The sequence below is a fragment of the Gopherus flavomarginatus genome, chromosome 13 (genome assembly GCF_025201925.1).
Source record: "Gopherus flavomarginatus isolate rGopFla2 chromosome 13, rGopFla2.mat.asm, whole genome shotgun sequence".
NCBI lineage: Eukaryota > Metazoa > Chordata > Testudines > Testudinidae > Gopherus > Gopherus flavomarginatus.
In genome coordinates, this window is record NC_066629.1 from 21,732,208 (window position 1) to 21,748,065 (window position 15,858).

Here is a 15,858-nt window from a genome sequence, read left to right on the forward strand (position 1 = left end):
CCTTCAGTAAACAATAGATTCCACCATTAAACCTAGATCACCGTTTCAAGGCCAACTCTGCAGGATAATCTCTAGCCTATCTGAGAAGCACCATCACCAGGGTGGCCCTACGGAAACACGACCCCAAACCAAAATGCACTGCGCAAGCTCCAAATCACCAGGAAGGCTCATATCCTTACAGACCATTTAGCCGGCTGGCTGGCTTTCAGGCCCCCCTGTAGTGCAGCAGCACTCAGAAAACCACAATATAGCCCCAGGTCAAGGCATAATAAAGGCTGACAATTCAAGCATTTCCAGAGATGCAACAGAGCTCAGATCAAAGTTCTGGAACCATTCCTCTCCCTGAACCAAGACAGGACATCGTACTCAGATTGTCCCAGCTACGTGGTGAACTGCACTGTAGACACCCCCTTGAGGGCATCTCTGAGGTCAAAGACCTGGCTTCACGCTTCACGCTCTGGATAGATCCAGTTCTGCTTAGACTAAATCCGTCTCTGGCAGGGAGAAGCAGACTGGACTCCTCACAGCATCTGTGTCGCTCTGTCAGTGTGCTCCCCACCTCCACCCTCCCACACACACACCTTCTGCCTGCCCAGGCAAGTATCTCTAAGGTGTTAGTAGAGCCTCCTAGGCTCAGCTTGGCAAAGGTCAACCTTGCCAGTCTAGCTGAAGCCAGCCAGGGAATATTCCCTAGTTGAGAATTCCCGTCCTCTGTTTCCTTCAGGAGTCTCATCTCTGCCATCATTCCATTTGATGTTCATTTCCCCCTTTGATTTCTGGCATCCAGGCAGGATAATCTCAACCAGATAAACCAAGACGCATATGAGATTTATAAATAATAATAGAAATAATAATACAGATCTTTCCAGTTCTCTTTACGGAGGGTCAGGAGCAGAATGAGAGTATCCTATTCAAAGCAGCACACAGGATCCAGGGAGGGACAGAGTATGTACTCTATTTTGGGGTGGGAGATGTGAGATTAAATAGATAATATGGGCCCTGGTCTCTGTTTCTCCAGCGCTGCATTCAGCTCTAACTTACACTCTTCTTATGACCATCTATGAGCTGCCAGCACCAGAGAAAAACTGGAGTCCAATGCATTCTGACCACGCTCCCAGGCTCCCTGGCCTGCCCCCTAGTCCAGGAATTAGGAGCAGGGACTGTCTGAGGGTGGCTCTAACATTTCTAACCAGCTGGGAAGGCCCCCTGTACACACAATATTCCCTGGTGGTCCTCTTAGCCTGTTTTGTGTCCCCTGTAAGGTTACAGAGCAATGGAGAATTGGGGCCCCATACTTTACACATGTATCGATACAGCACATTTCATCTCACAGCCCTTAACACAAGGGGAATGTGTGTTACTCTCCCCAAGGAGGAATGGACCAACACAGGAATTGAAAATGATATGCCCAAGGTTATACAGCAAGCCAAATAACTGAACAGGAAATTCAATCCAAGCGTCCGGAAGTCCAGCCACCTGGTCTAACTGGTAGTTCAGCTTGCCCTCTACTATGATCTGCAGAGGCTGGAAAACTCTTCGTGCTGATGAGCTCACACTGTGGATCAGAAAGCAACAAGATTTAGATGTTTCTCCCCAAAGTGAGAAGCAATAACTAAAAGCTCCCGCATAGATCAGGACTGAGACAGATCCGGAGCCTTTTCTAATTAACAGGAGTTATGTGCATCGCCCCCTAACAGTGGCAGCAAATCCCGTCTAATCCCCTCATTACATCATGTGAGCTGTTTAACAAAACAGCCTTTTGTTTAAAGATGACACTTTTAGAGAGAGACGGGACTATCTGCCTGCCTGAGCCTAAAATTTACAGCCTAACTGTAGCTGGCCCCTTCCCTATTACCGTGCTCCTTTTTAGGTGGCTAATATGTATCTGGCCCAAATGGTTTCATATACGGGATGACCGAGGCAAACTGTTCTCACCTGATCTCCAGGCTCAAGACTTGAAACTACAGGCTGGTATAGGTTGCTATGGTTGTCAAGACTTAATGCAAACGGATGTAGGTAAAAAAGCAAGTAGTTTAAAAAAAAAAAAAGTAAGACAGATCTGGGCCTTTTGCCATGAAAAATGTGAAGTTGTCCTTGACTCCAGAAGCAAATGAGGCATGAAACATATCAAAATGGGATATTCAATATATGGATGTTTTTAATATTTTATGAGACTAGAAATCTTGTTATAAAGGGTTTGGACAATAAATCAAGCAATGAGAGGCCAATTTTTTATTTTTATTTTTATTTTTGCATTGTGAGTAAAGTTTGAGCAGCTGTATAATTTGCAGGAGGAAAAAAGAAAAATCCCTGTGCTAATAAAAGAATCTGAAAATACCACATATAAAACCAGAAACGACCGACTTAGCCATCAAGAGTAAAGATCATCATGAATCCCACGCGTTATTCCATTAACATGCTGATCTTTCTATGATTCTTCTTCATTGGAGGTCCTCAAAATAGACCTTTAGTGGTTCATAGACCTCATGCTAACCCCCTGCACAGGGAAGAATTTCACCACTGGGGAGATTAACTCAGTTAACTCTTTATGGTCTTCATTTCATTTCTAAATTGTGGTGTGTGATCGGTCACATGAGTCACATGCATTGTTTCTGCTCCCTGTTGGAGAGCAGACTTTTCAAGCTGCAGAGCACTGTACAATAATGAGCAGTGCTGCCAACTCTCATGATTTGATCATGAGTCTTGTGATATTTCGTATTTTTCCTAGAGCCCCAGCTCCTGGAGTCAAGTGAATATTTGATTGATTTCCAGCCTTCGTGGTAGGGGAGAAAAGCTTAAAGGCATGAATTAAGTGCACCCTAAATGTTAGAAGTTTCTATTTGTTGCTCCCTGAATTATCTCTGTAAAACAGAGTCAGACTCCTTTGCAATCTTGGGCCCCAATTCTGCAATGGATACCCATGCAATGGACACCTGCGCCTTCCCTCTCTTCCTTCCAATGCAGCAAACTAATTGAAAACAACATGAGTGTTAATGATGCATTTCACATTTGGAAGTTAGAGGGGTGTTAATACACTGTACATTGTATATTAACACCTTCTCAGTGGCATAATGAAGACAAAATATACACTCCGAGATGAGGTTCTTCAATCCAAAGGGTTTTGTTTTAAAGCATAATTTTAAATCAACCAATAAAGTTTTATGTATTAATCCTTATCCCTTACCCCTCCTTTTTTTTTTTTTTTTTGGTCCCCTGCCGTCGTTTAATTTGATGTTCATTTCCCTCTTTGATTTCTGCACAGTTCCACTGCATGGATCCAGTTGCAGGACTGGGGCCTTAGTTAGCACTGATTCAAATATTTGGTTCAACTTTCACTATGGCCAATGCCAAGTATTAAAAAATCATGAGTCCAGCCCTCAAGAGTTGTGAAATTGGCTTAAAAATCTTAAAATTTAAAAATAAATAAATATGAGGTTCTTTTTACTTCCTTTTAGTTTCTGAGCCTTTTTGGATGCACTCGAATAACATTTTCAACCTTGTATCTGTAACCAGGAGGGCTGGAATTTAAATGATAGCTGAAATTGTCACAAAATCATGGGATTCCAGGAGCTGGGGATTTAAGAAAACACACCAAATATTGCATGAATAGCTACTGTACTTTGACTGTTAGAGTTCTTTACTCACCCCTCTCTCTTTTGAGGGTTTAAGCAAAATCCTCTGCTTTCCATTTCTGCACAATCTCTCCCTTATGCAGAGATTATTGTAATGATCAAATAAATAGAGATTTGAGATTCTTTTTTCCTCTGTAACCATGATCCCAGTTTGCCTGGCACAAAATTTAAATCCAATATAAAAATGGGAATAAACAATTTGGTCTTCTTCAATCCTCCAGACTATGGCATCAAGACATAATCCACAAAGCAGGTAACTCAGTTCTTTGTGACTCAGAAAGAAACAGAATGATCACTGAGTGATGTTTTTGTGAGATATATGTCAAATCCAATCCTACAACTCCAATCATGGCTATTGATCCCGCTACACCTTCCTTCAAAAGAGTTTTAAAACCTCCTATCTCCATTTCACACCGATGAAAGCAAATTAATTCAGAGTAGATGGGGGGAAATACACCATCAACTTTTGAACCATGAGAATTCATCCGGAGGAGCACAGTTACTACATAAAAAGACTCAACAGTACAGTTTCTAGGAGAGAGATCAAACACACATTTCCCCCCATCCTCTCATTTCTAAATTGGACACATACAGGCTTTAAACTTTTCATTACTGGCTCCAGTTAAGCATTCTTGGGAAAATGAGTAACACTGAAAAGGGAAAATGACCTTAGGAATGTCTTATCAACCGTTGGGGAAACAGACTATGTTATAACACATTAACTAACAAACAGTAAACATGATTTGGCATTTAATGGAGATAAGGGCTACGATGTTTAAATCATGTCAGATAGTCACAGTTAGTCGGCCGGACATTGTTAACCCTCCAAGATTAGCAGTTTGATTTTAAGGACACTACTTGTCTGCACTGAGTATCAAATCATATTTGCCATTATGTTAGTTAACACATGTTAATTAACACATCTTATAACACAACCCAATTTCCAATGAAAACTCATTTCCAGATTGCTTGGTAGCAGGCTTTTTTCTCCCTCATTTCACAGAATACTAAAATACAAGTGACCAAACTGATCCATTCAGTTTCAATTGGATTACACCAGGGATAAATCTGGCCTAATAGTTCTTACCCACCTCTCAGCCATTCCCTTGCCACTGAAGGATTGTTCCCTAAATATATTTGTAATGGTTTTATTTTCCCAGTCTAAATTTAAACGCCTCAAGCACTGCCATTTCCATAGCTCCCCTTAGAAGTGTATTGCTTTGTGTAATAGATTGCACCCTATAATGGTTACATACTAACCACAGTTGAAGGCTTAACAATGCTCAGCAGAGAGACAGAGTCCCTGCTCCATTCACCTGTACACCACACCGATAAAGTTTAACTCTCTTTCTCCACTTAGACAGGCAGTGGGATACCTTCCTCCTCCTCCTCCCCCTCCCCCCACCCCCCGACACCCTTCTGCCCTAGCAACAAACGAACTCTGGACCATCTCCGTGTTTAAATCACTAAGTCTGTAGATTGTATTTGCTTCAATCTCCCAACATTAATCTTGGGCTAGAGGGGTACAGGTTGAAATCAGATTTAAGGGGGCAGTTGGGGAGTAGGGGGAATGTCCCTTCACAAGTGGTGCAAGCAGAACATAAGAACAGCCAGACTGGGTCAGACCAATGGTCCATCTAGCCCAGGAGCCGGTCTTCTGACAGTGGCCAATGCCAGGTGCTTCAGAGGGAAAGGAAGTGGAGTGGATTAGGAAGCAGAGGTCTGGTGTCTCTGGTGAGTCACCTTTCTCAGCCAGCTCCCTCTCTCTTTCGGGCATGGCTGCACCCTGATTATCTCCACCCACCTACTACTGCCTGGAACGGGCTCCTCTTAGCCACCACACCAATCTCCCTGCAGATCCAGGCACTGCTTGCCAAAGGCCCACCCAACCCAACACCCATCATCTCACAGACCCATGCCACTCTGCTGCTCACAATCTCTCTCAATTTCAGCAACGGCAAACTGCAGATCAGCCCAAATCCATCCTAACAGCAACAAGCTCCTCTATCCTGGCACAGCGACTAGTCCTACAGATCCTGCTAACCCAACACCCTGGGACGGATTCTCAGGGGTTGCCTACACTTGAAAGTTACTCCAGAATAAAGCTGGGTGTCAATCTATAATGAGTTATTCCAGATTAACTCCATGTGTGGATGCTCTTATTCAGAATAATAATGCCTTGTTCCCAATTAGTTTCCAGACTGGATTAAGCTAATTCAGAAAAGGGGACTCTTATTCCAGAATACTAGCATCCACACTGGAGGGCTTGGCTATACTTGTGAGTTAGAGTGCATTAAAGCAGCCACGGGCACCCTAGCTCACTCCCCATCCACACTGGCAAGGCACTTAGAGCACTCTGACTCCAGGGCTAGAGCGCTCCTGGTACTCCACCTCAGCGAGTGGAATAACGTTTGATGCACCTTGGCGACAACGCCTGGGCATCAGTGTGAACAGGGTGTTGTATTACTGTGCTCTGATCGGCCTCCAGAAACGTCCCATAATCCCCTTAAGTCAAGTGGCTACTCTTGTCATTGTTTTGGAATTACTGCTGGAATGCAGATATTGAAAGCTACGCTTCTGACAGCCGGCTGCTTATTTGCTCCGAAACAAAGTAACCATTACTGTGGAATGTGTGTGTGAGAGAGAGGCAGGGGGAGGGGGAGGTCTGCTGCTGTCTGAACTTACAAGACAGCATGCTGACATGCTCTCAGTCCCCCCAAAACCCACTCTCTCTCCCCCCACATACACACAACACACTCCCTGTCACACTCCACCCCACTCCACGCCCATTTGAAAAGCACACTGAATCACTTGCATGCTGGGATAGCTGCCCATAATGCACCGCTCCTAATGCAGCTGCAAGTGCCACAAATGTGGCCACGCCAGTGCTCTTGAAGCTGTCAGTGTGGGCAGACTGCAGTGCTTTCCCTACTGTGCTCTCTGACTCACTCGCTCATGCCCGTCACCCCAAACAGGGTATGGGCCACCAACAACAGATCTCCAGAGCCCTCTATCCTGGGCCATCCGTTCTAACTGGTTCCAGGTATAGCCCATTTTTTTGCTATCGGCCTGAAGGTCATGTTGCCAGGTGTTTCTTGGACGGCCTCTTTTCCGCTGCAACCTGCGCCGTCTTTCCTGACTCGTACATGGTCCTCACGTTCCATGTGCCTATGGTAATCCTCCCGGTTGCAAGAAGGGTAATCGGCTTAGTGGCTTCCTCACGGCTTTTACCACCCAGCATCATGCATCTTCGAATTGAAGACCCTTCTTTTTCCAGGGTAAAAGTCTCTGTTGTCTCTATTGTTGGCGTTTCTGTAGCAGGTTGATTTTTTTACGGGGTGGAGTTGCTAGCCTCACACCCAACTCTCCTCCTTTATCCTGACTTGGGACAGGCAGATGGCCCCAAAGGACCTCTCTGGTGGAGTTCTGTGCTCTTTGAAGGCAGGTTTAACTCAAAGCACTCTACATCTGCAAGTGTAGCCATGCCCAGAGTTAATCCAGAATAATTAATCAGGAACAGATCTTCCCAAATAATTTCCAGTACAGACAAACCTTCAGAGGCACTGAGCCCCTTTCACATCATTCTGCCAGTATAGAGACCCTAAAATGAGCGTGACTGTAATTTACATCACCAAAGCGGTGATCTGAGAATCAGGTCATTCCCTGCAGAGAAGCCAGGTGACCGGCACTTGGCCTGAGCAGCCAAGTTAGCCTAGCCCAGGTGTGAGTGTCCCCACTGCAACACTATACTCAGTTACCACGTCCTCATTGGCTCTGAATCTGCCTGTGTGTATCTGATGGCATGTCCGCTAATTCTTTGGGCCACTGCTCTCTACAACTCTTTCCCAGTCAATTGTGGGAGAAGTTGTCTGTCTTTCGGGAGGAACTGTGGCAAGGCACTGGAGGACTACCAGCAGTTGAGGAACTTAGCCTGTGTCTTCACTGCACAGGGGTCAAGTTCAAGCCTCAGTTAGAATGGACTCCAGGTTCTAACCTATTTGCCCAGCTGGGTAAAGCTGGCCCAAGACTGAAGCACTTCCAAACCCAGGTAAAAGGTATATAGGTAACTGGGGGCACGAGGGGGCTAAAACCCAGGCAAGAGCCCAGGTTAACTGTGCAGTGAAGACAGACCTCAAGTCTCTCAATAGACCCAATCCAGTACTTGCAATTTGTCTTGATTCTTCATACTGCAAGTGAATCAATCAGCACAGAGCCATCGTAACTACCAGCCAGCTTCTCCAACCTGGTTTCCTACCAGCACCCTGCAGACTTCAGACCTATTTATTCCACCATAGCTCCTAACTCCAGCTCTCCAGGAAGGATGCACTGGCATAATTTTTTCCCCCTAAGCCCAACTGCTTGCATCAGCCTCTGACTCACCTAGTTTTTTACTCTGTTGCGGGGGGAGGTGGGGGGGATAAAGTTGTGGGGGAGAGAAAAGAAAGAAGACAGACATTTCCAGGCAATATTCTCCGGCTCAGTGACTCCGTAAGTAAAACGTACGCAACACAACGGCTTTATTCATTTAATGGAGAAGTAATCAGGAGCAAGAACAGGAATCTGAAAATGTAGACATTATCCTTCCTAAAAGGAAGTCAGATTTCTAATTAGTGAAAGGAGCAGCTTCGCTGAGATTCTCTCTCCAAACAGTTATTGCTGCGGGCTCATCTAGTCTGTCGTTTCTCTTTCTTTTTTCTCTTTTGCAGTAAAACGGGGATTTTAACTACCTCTGTATTTGTATAAAGAAGGCTGCATGGTGAAATTAAAAAAGGTGGAGTAAGACTGCATTCAAGGGAACTGATGGGGGAAAAGGAGCTGTAATTCTACAACAACACACTAGCAAATTAAAAAAACACAACCAAACAAAAATCCGGTTTCTAATTTAGTAAAGCCGGCAAGGAAAACAGAGTGGCAATTCTTCCACCCACCCTATCCAAAAAAGAAGCTGAAGAAACTGACTCTCCCTACCCCAGCGCAATGTTTCTCCAGCTGTGCTTCCTCTCCACCCTGGCCTGCCCAGCGCACACATCACCTTGTCTAAAGGACATAGAGTTCACAGAAGGCAGGCATGGGAACAAAGGCCACCAACTTCATCCAAAGAAACATCACACAGGTTCCAACTCGGACCTCACCTCTCCAATGTCCTTCATTTCAAGAGAAGTCGTTCAGGTTAGTCTAAGGCAGTGATTCTAAAACTTTCGTACTGGTGACCCCTTTCACACAGCAAGTCTCCGAGTGCAACCTCCCTTATACATTAAAAATGCTTTTTTATATATTTAACACCATTATAAATGCAGGAGGCAAAGCGGGGTTTGGGGTGCAGGCTGACAGCTCACGACTCCCCCATGTAATAACCTCACAACCCCCTGAGGGGTCCCAACCCCCAGTTTGAGATCCTCTGGTCTAAGGGTTCTCAGCCTCTGGGGTGCCATCACCCTGGTTTTCCCATACTGCTAACTGGGAGGAGGATACCAGCTAGATGTCTCCCAAGGAGTGTCTAACAGGGTGGCCTGGCCCCTTTGAAGAGCCAGAAGCCTGGGCCCAGCTAGCCCTAGTCATTCACAACCTGGAAGGGAGTAAGTGATTCTAAAAGGCAGCAAGTAGCTCATTTGCTGGGGAACAGCAGAAGGAAGCTCCAGGGACGGTCAGCCTCCTGTAGTGGTCCCAGAGGAAGGATGGATGGCTCCAGGTGGGAAGCCCCAGCTGGAAGTTTTCCAGTCTGATCATTTGGATGGTAAATGGAGCCCAGTGCCCAGGGTCAAAGATCCATTTGTTGTGGCTGATAATTCCCTAGACTGGTGAGGAAGTTAGCGTATTACAGTGTCCCAATGTGGAAGAAAGTGAGAACCACTTGTTTAGACCCAAAGCTACCTACATCCCACAAAAATTCTCTCTTATTATATAGTCACACGGCCCCACACCTAATGAGGCCTCAATCTCAATTGTGGCCTCTAGGCCAGGGTTTCTCAAACAGGGGTCGCCGCTTGTGTAGGGAAAACCCCTGATGGGACGGGACGGTGTGTTTACCTGCCCCGTCTGCGGGTCTGGCCGATCACAGCTCCCATTGGATGCGGTTCGCTGCTCTGGGCCAATGGGAGCTGCTGGAAGTGGCACGGGCCCGGAGCAGCGAACCGCAGCCAGTGGGAGCCGCGATCAGCCAGACCTGCGGACACAGCAGGTAAACACACCGGCCCGGCCCGCCAGGGTCTTTCCCTACACAAGCGGCGACCCCTGTTTGAGAAACCCTGCTCTAGCTCTACCTTAATACAAAGAATAACAATGGTTGTGATGATTGCGTGATGTGGACACCCCGGAATTGTGCAGGCACCTGCCAACTCATTTCACACAGCCATCAAACTTTGGGTAACTATCAGTCCCAGCTGCATTGGAACCAACTGTCCAGTGAAAAAAAGACTGTGCTGTCCTGACATCACTGAGCCATATACTGTCCTGGAGGATTAATCACAACTGCTAAAAAAAAAAAAAAAAAAGAATCCAGTTGTCAGCTCAAAATAAAATCAGAGTGACTTCAGTTCCAAGCTGAGCATCGTACAAGCAAGACAGGTGGCCACTTTTCATCCTGCCTGAAGCATTTGACCACTTTGTTGCTCACAGAAGATGCTGCAGGGGTCATTTGAAAACGTTCAGATAAAAAGGATTCCCAGAACCAAATACAGGAAGGTAACTTTTTCAACAGGCTTCAAAAATCCTTTGCATTAAAGCGGTGGCAACATGAAGACACTCAGGCTGGTTCTGCTCCTCCCAGCGTCTTAATTCTGGATTTCTACACGAATGACTTGCTTTTTCGCCCCTCCAATATGCTCAAGAGGCATGTGCAATCCTCTGGAGTGAAGGAAATGTCTGAAGTTGGCAAAGGGAAGGGGAGGCATGAAAAAAGAAGGAAAGATGTGCAAGAGAAGAGAGAGAGACTGTAGCTCTCGGTGGCCAGGAGAAAGAAAGGCACCTGCGTTTAAAGATCCTGCCGAACAAACAGAGCAAATTGGGAGAGGGGGGCTATTCCCAAAGCAAATCAGTGAGTTTTCTAAGCTATGCGCCTCTGAAGAGTGATTCAGATCCAAAGACTGGAGTAAGGCGCCTGGGAGTGACATCACAGCTGCGCAGCATCAACAGAAATTGCTCCCCTGGCCTAGTGCAGCATCGTCAGAAGTTCACTCTGTCATAAACAGATAGCTAAGGGTTAATGTCTCTTTCACCTGGAAAGGAGTAACCTGAAACACCTGACCAGAGGACCAATCAGGAAACAAGACTTTTTTAAATCTGGGTGGAGGGAAGTTTTGGGTGTGAGTTCTTTGTTCTTTGTCTTGTGTCTGTTCCCTCTCTCGGCTCTGAGAGTGATTTTTCTATCTCCTGGCTTTCTAATCTTCTGTTTTCAAGTTGTAAGTACAAGGATAGTAAGACAATAGGTTTATATTGTTTTCTTTTGTATTTACATGTGTGTAGTTGCTGGAATGTGTTAAATTGTATTCATTTTGGATAAGGCTGTTTATTCATTTTTCTTTTAAGCAATTGACCCTGTATATTGTCAACTTGATATAGAGCCTATTTTTAATGTCCTTTTTTCTTTCTTTTTATTGAAAGCTTTCTTTTTAAGACCTGTTGGAGTTTTTCTTTAGTGGGGACTCCAGGGAATTGAGTCCGCAGCTCACCAGGGAATTGGTGGGAGGAAGAAGTCAGGGGGAAAATCTCTTTCTGTTAGATTTACTAAGCCTGACTTTGCATACCCTCTGGGTGAGCGGGGAAGAGAGATTAGCTCTCTTGGTACTTGTGTTTCCAGGACTGGAAACAGGGAGGGTGGAATCCCTCTGTTTAGATTCACGGAGCTTGCTTCTGTATATCTCTCCAGGAACCCAGGGAGGGAACACCTGGAGGGGAGGAGGGGGAAGGGAAATGGTTTATTCCCCTTTGTTGTGAGACTCAAGGAATCTGAGTCTGGGGGTCCCCCAGGGAAGGTTTTGGGGAGACCACAGTGAGCTAGGCACTGTATAATTCTTAGCTGGTGGCAGCGTTATCAGGTCCAAGCTGGTAATTAAGCTTGGAGGTTTTCATGCTAACACCCATATTTTGGACGCTAAGGTCCAGATCTGGGAAAAAATGTTATGACACTCCCAGCTCAGTGACGGTATCCTCATTATCACAGCGAAGATACAGAGACAGGGTGAGGCAGGTGGCTGATCATGGGTTCCATTTCCTTCCATTCCAGTCCCTACCCATTTTCACCATCACCAGACTGAAGCATGTGCCGGAGGAGACTTTTGCCCTTGTAATCTGCATTCTGTTCTCAGTAATAGAAGCCAGTGAAGTATCCTCACACCGGCCTGCTGTCCATTATCACTTCTAGCACTGATTGGCCTTTTTGCTGCAGCCACCAACAAGGGGGCTAAAGAGTGAGTGAGCGAGCAATGGAGACTGAGCTCCCCTCTCGTCCCTAGAAATGGCTGCGGGGGGGTGGATATTAAGTGGGCAAGCTTGTTGTGCATCTCCCTATGCCCTGCCTATTCTGTAGACACATGGTGTCCATCTCCAAGGTTGTCAAAAAGAAGCTACCCTGGTCCAGTGGACAAAGCACTGGTCTAGGAATCAGGAGACAATGAGTTCAAACCCTATTTCTGCCACTATTCTGCTGTGCTGACTTGGGCTCAGTCACTTGTCCTCCTCTACACCTCAATTTCCTCATCACTAAAATGATTTGACCTTCACCACCAGCCCTTTATTCACAGGAAAAAAAGGAAGGTGAAAAGGAGAGCAAGCCAGTCAATGCAGAAGATTTAGTCACCACTTTAGATGGAGGTGAATACATTCCTACCTGTCATTCATAAATACAGATGGTAGAAAAAGAAAAAAAAATTTATTAAACAGAAGTTTTCATGAAAAATGTCAAATTTATTTTTTTAAAAGGGGTTTTCATCAAAGAACTGAATTTTGACAAAAACATCTTCCCCGCCTCCTATTTTCATTAAAAAAATTCAGTTCTTTGACAAGACTCTCCTTTTTAAAAAAACCGGGGCGGAGGAGGTATTTTTACAAAAATTTCCAACCAATTAAAAAAAAATGAAAACCATTTCTATCAGGTCTGTATGGAAAGCTGTGAACAGGAATAACTTTGGAAAGTTTGCAGAGTTCTTTTGATGAAAAGCGCTGCAAGATTCTAAAAAGTTCCACGTGGGATTGCCAAGCCTATAACAATGATTCAATTCTGCCATTATGAGACGACCCACCAGAGGAATCCCCGACAGAGACCAAACCATGTCAGACAGCGCACACGCACATCAACACACGTGAGATAGCATGCACACATGCTGAGATCAAATCCATGGAGAACCACCGAAATGTACAGGACATACACGGCAATCCAGCTACGTGTGTATATGGGTTGTATTTATGCACGCACACACATGCAATTCAGGCAGACACACTGCTTCATGGAGCAAAGGTAACCAAGGCATACATAAACACACTGTGTGCACTAGATACCATATCAACAAATACATCCACAAAGGCAATTCAAGCTCAATTGGTTTCTCCTCCAATCTGTGTGTTGCAGCTCCCAGTTCTGGACAAGAAACTGAATGTCATGAATGTAGTTTGGCAGGAGTTAGTCGGTCAGTCAAGTGACTGAAGAAGGCTTTTATAAAAAAGCCCTCAAGAACTGGAACCAAAAATCCAGCATCAATGCTGGGATTAGAATGATCTTTTAATAATTCAGTCATACTGATTTATGATAGGACAAACAGCCTTATGAGGATGGTGCAATGGCTTCCTATCACTCTGTGATTGTCTGCCCAGGAAGGTAGGTAAGGGAATTTTCATCCATGGAACCAAAGGGAAGTGCAGATGTCTGAAGATCCAAGCTACCGCCATCACACCACTATGTGTCTCAGCCAAAGCAAGCATCTCTCTCCAGGCCACAGCTGGAGAGACACTGAGCAAGGTATTTTCACTCAGACACAACAGCACTGAGTCAGTCTGCAGGGCCCTTCGAGGAGAGCTCTAGTATTCGACAGCTGAAATGGTTTGCATAAACCACTGTCTCCAAGTGACTCTCAAGGGGCCTCATGCACCCAAACGCACTGAAACACATTCATAAATACACCCACTGTCAGAGAGATGTTCATACATATACAAAGACCACACACAAAATCTACACATGCACATATATGTTCAGAGAGACACTCACAGAATACATAGAATAGACAGGCACTCTCCTAAATAAATATGTCACGTGCATGCAGACACACACAATATACGTTAACCAACACATTTCCTAGTCCCAAGTCGCACAGGAGACAGAACAGATATGAAGACAAGAAATCACATATATACAAGGAGGGACAATCATGTGCAGATATTCAGAACACAAATACTGCACAGAGACCAACCTGACCCGGCACACAGATGTGAAAATACAAAGCACGTGCAAAATGAAGAACAGACGCAGCCACAGAGTACATAAGTGTGTTCTTCCTGTCCACAGACATAAATCCACCAGCAGTACCTCATTCCAGATCAGGATGCAACAAATGTGACTGTTTAAATTGTAGAAATGTCTGAGATGTGGAATCACCCGTTTGCTTTGCATAAGGGTCAGGGGGATTTGCAGGCAGCACGAGGTGTCCAATAACTGAAATCATGTTTGGGGAAAATGGGGTCAGAAATCACTAGGGAAAGAGTAGAAAGAGGCATGTCTCGGTGGTAATTCTTCCCATAGATCATATATTCCCTCCACTAAGCCAAAGCCTGATCTCTCTCTTCTCAATTCCCTCTACCCCAGCTCTTGTTATTCAGTATATTTACATCAGACTTCCTGTGCACTTCCACTCCCTTATTTCATCTCAATCCAGTGTTGCGAACCAAACCATCATAAACATCAGCTTGATTACGGAGACTGGTGCTGCTAACAAATAGAAGTGTATAACGTATATCTAGGATGCAAGAGACACCTCTACATTTTTGGTTTTGTAAAGACAAATAGCCTCGATTGTTTAATCAGTAAAAATGCCTCTCCAACTCCTACTGTTATTACAAAGCAATTTCAGAGAGAGTGAAAAAGACCACTGCATCTGTATTCCTGTCAAAGGAGACAGCGGTTGATTCAGCCAATGAATGAAATGCCTGGACATGTTCTCTGTGCTAGCCTGGTCTTACCCAAGAGCTCTCCCACAGCTACACAAAAAGGAAGTTTGACTCTTTCTTTCTACTGCTGGATCACCCTCAGCTCCCAAGTGCCTCCTTTCCACCACAATTTCATCAGATTTATTTTAAACTGTTCTGTTCATCTAACTGGGGAGCCATCCAGGAGCAGATAAAATGCACAAGCAGAAAACACAGAGGGGGCGGGGGCTTGTAAATTGATCAATGGCAATTGGTACAGGAGCAGGTGAGGTGTGATGTTGTGAAGCCCAAGACTATAACAGGGTTCAAAAAAGAACTAGATAAGTTCATGGAGGGTAGGTCCATCAATGGCTATTAGCCAGGATGGGCAGGGATGGTGTCCTTAGCCTCTGTCTGCCAGAACCTGGGGCTGGATCACTTCATGATTACCTGTTCCATTCATTCCCTCTGAGGCACTTGGCATTGGTTATTGTTGGAAGACAGGATACTGGGCTTGATGGAGCTTTGGTCTGACCCAGTGTGGCCGTTCTTATGTTTTTATGATGCTGGCCTCGACGGACCAGAGGCATCAGTGCTGGAGCAGTTGACGGTCCAGGAGCACTGAAAGAGGCTGAGCTAAAGCAGCGGGAGGTGATTTTGTGGAAGCGGCCAGGAGTACGGTTTGAGGAAAAGAGTTCTGAAATGGGTACTGGAATCGTTGACACTAGAACAGGTGCTCAAGCAGCAGGGAGCATGAGGTCCGCAGCAGAAAGGCAGCGTGATGCAGATGGCGGAGTGACTAGAGCAGCAGGAGGTGCTGAAGCTGTTGCTTCTGATCATCGGTGTTATTTTTCTGGTTGGAGCAGCAGGGACCAACATTGCATGCCAAAGGTGAAGCACCGACACTATGTGCCTCAAACTTATTACATCCCTGCTCAGCACAGCCCAGATTAGCAGCACCCGATAAGCTCCAATTGCAAAGATGGTGAAATGTTGTTCCTCAGTAATTTCTCCCCACTCCCTTTCCTGTGTATTTGGGACCAGCCCAAACTACTTCCCCTAAAAACCTGCTACATGCCTCAGCGTCTCTAGGGAAAGATGCAAGGTTTTAAATCAT

The 15,858-nt window shown here is 45.4% G+C and overlaps 1 protein-coding gene across 3 annotated transcripts in view; it reads right to left on the reverse strand.

Annotated features, from left to right (window-relative positions):
• Positions 1–15,858, reverse strand: part of GRIK4 (glutamate ionotropic receptor kainate type subunit 4) — a 318,605-nt gene that overhangs the window by 246,913 nt on the left and 55,834 nt on the right. The gene's annotated exons all lie outside the window — the stretch shown is intronic.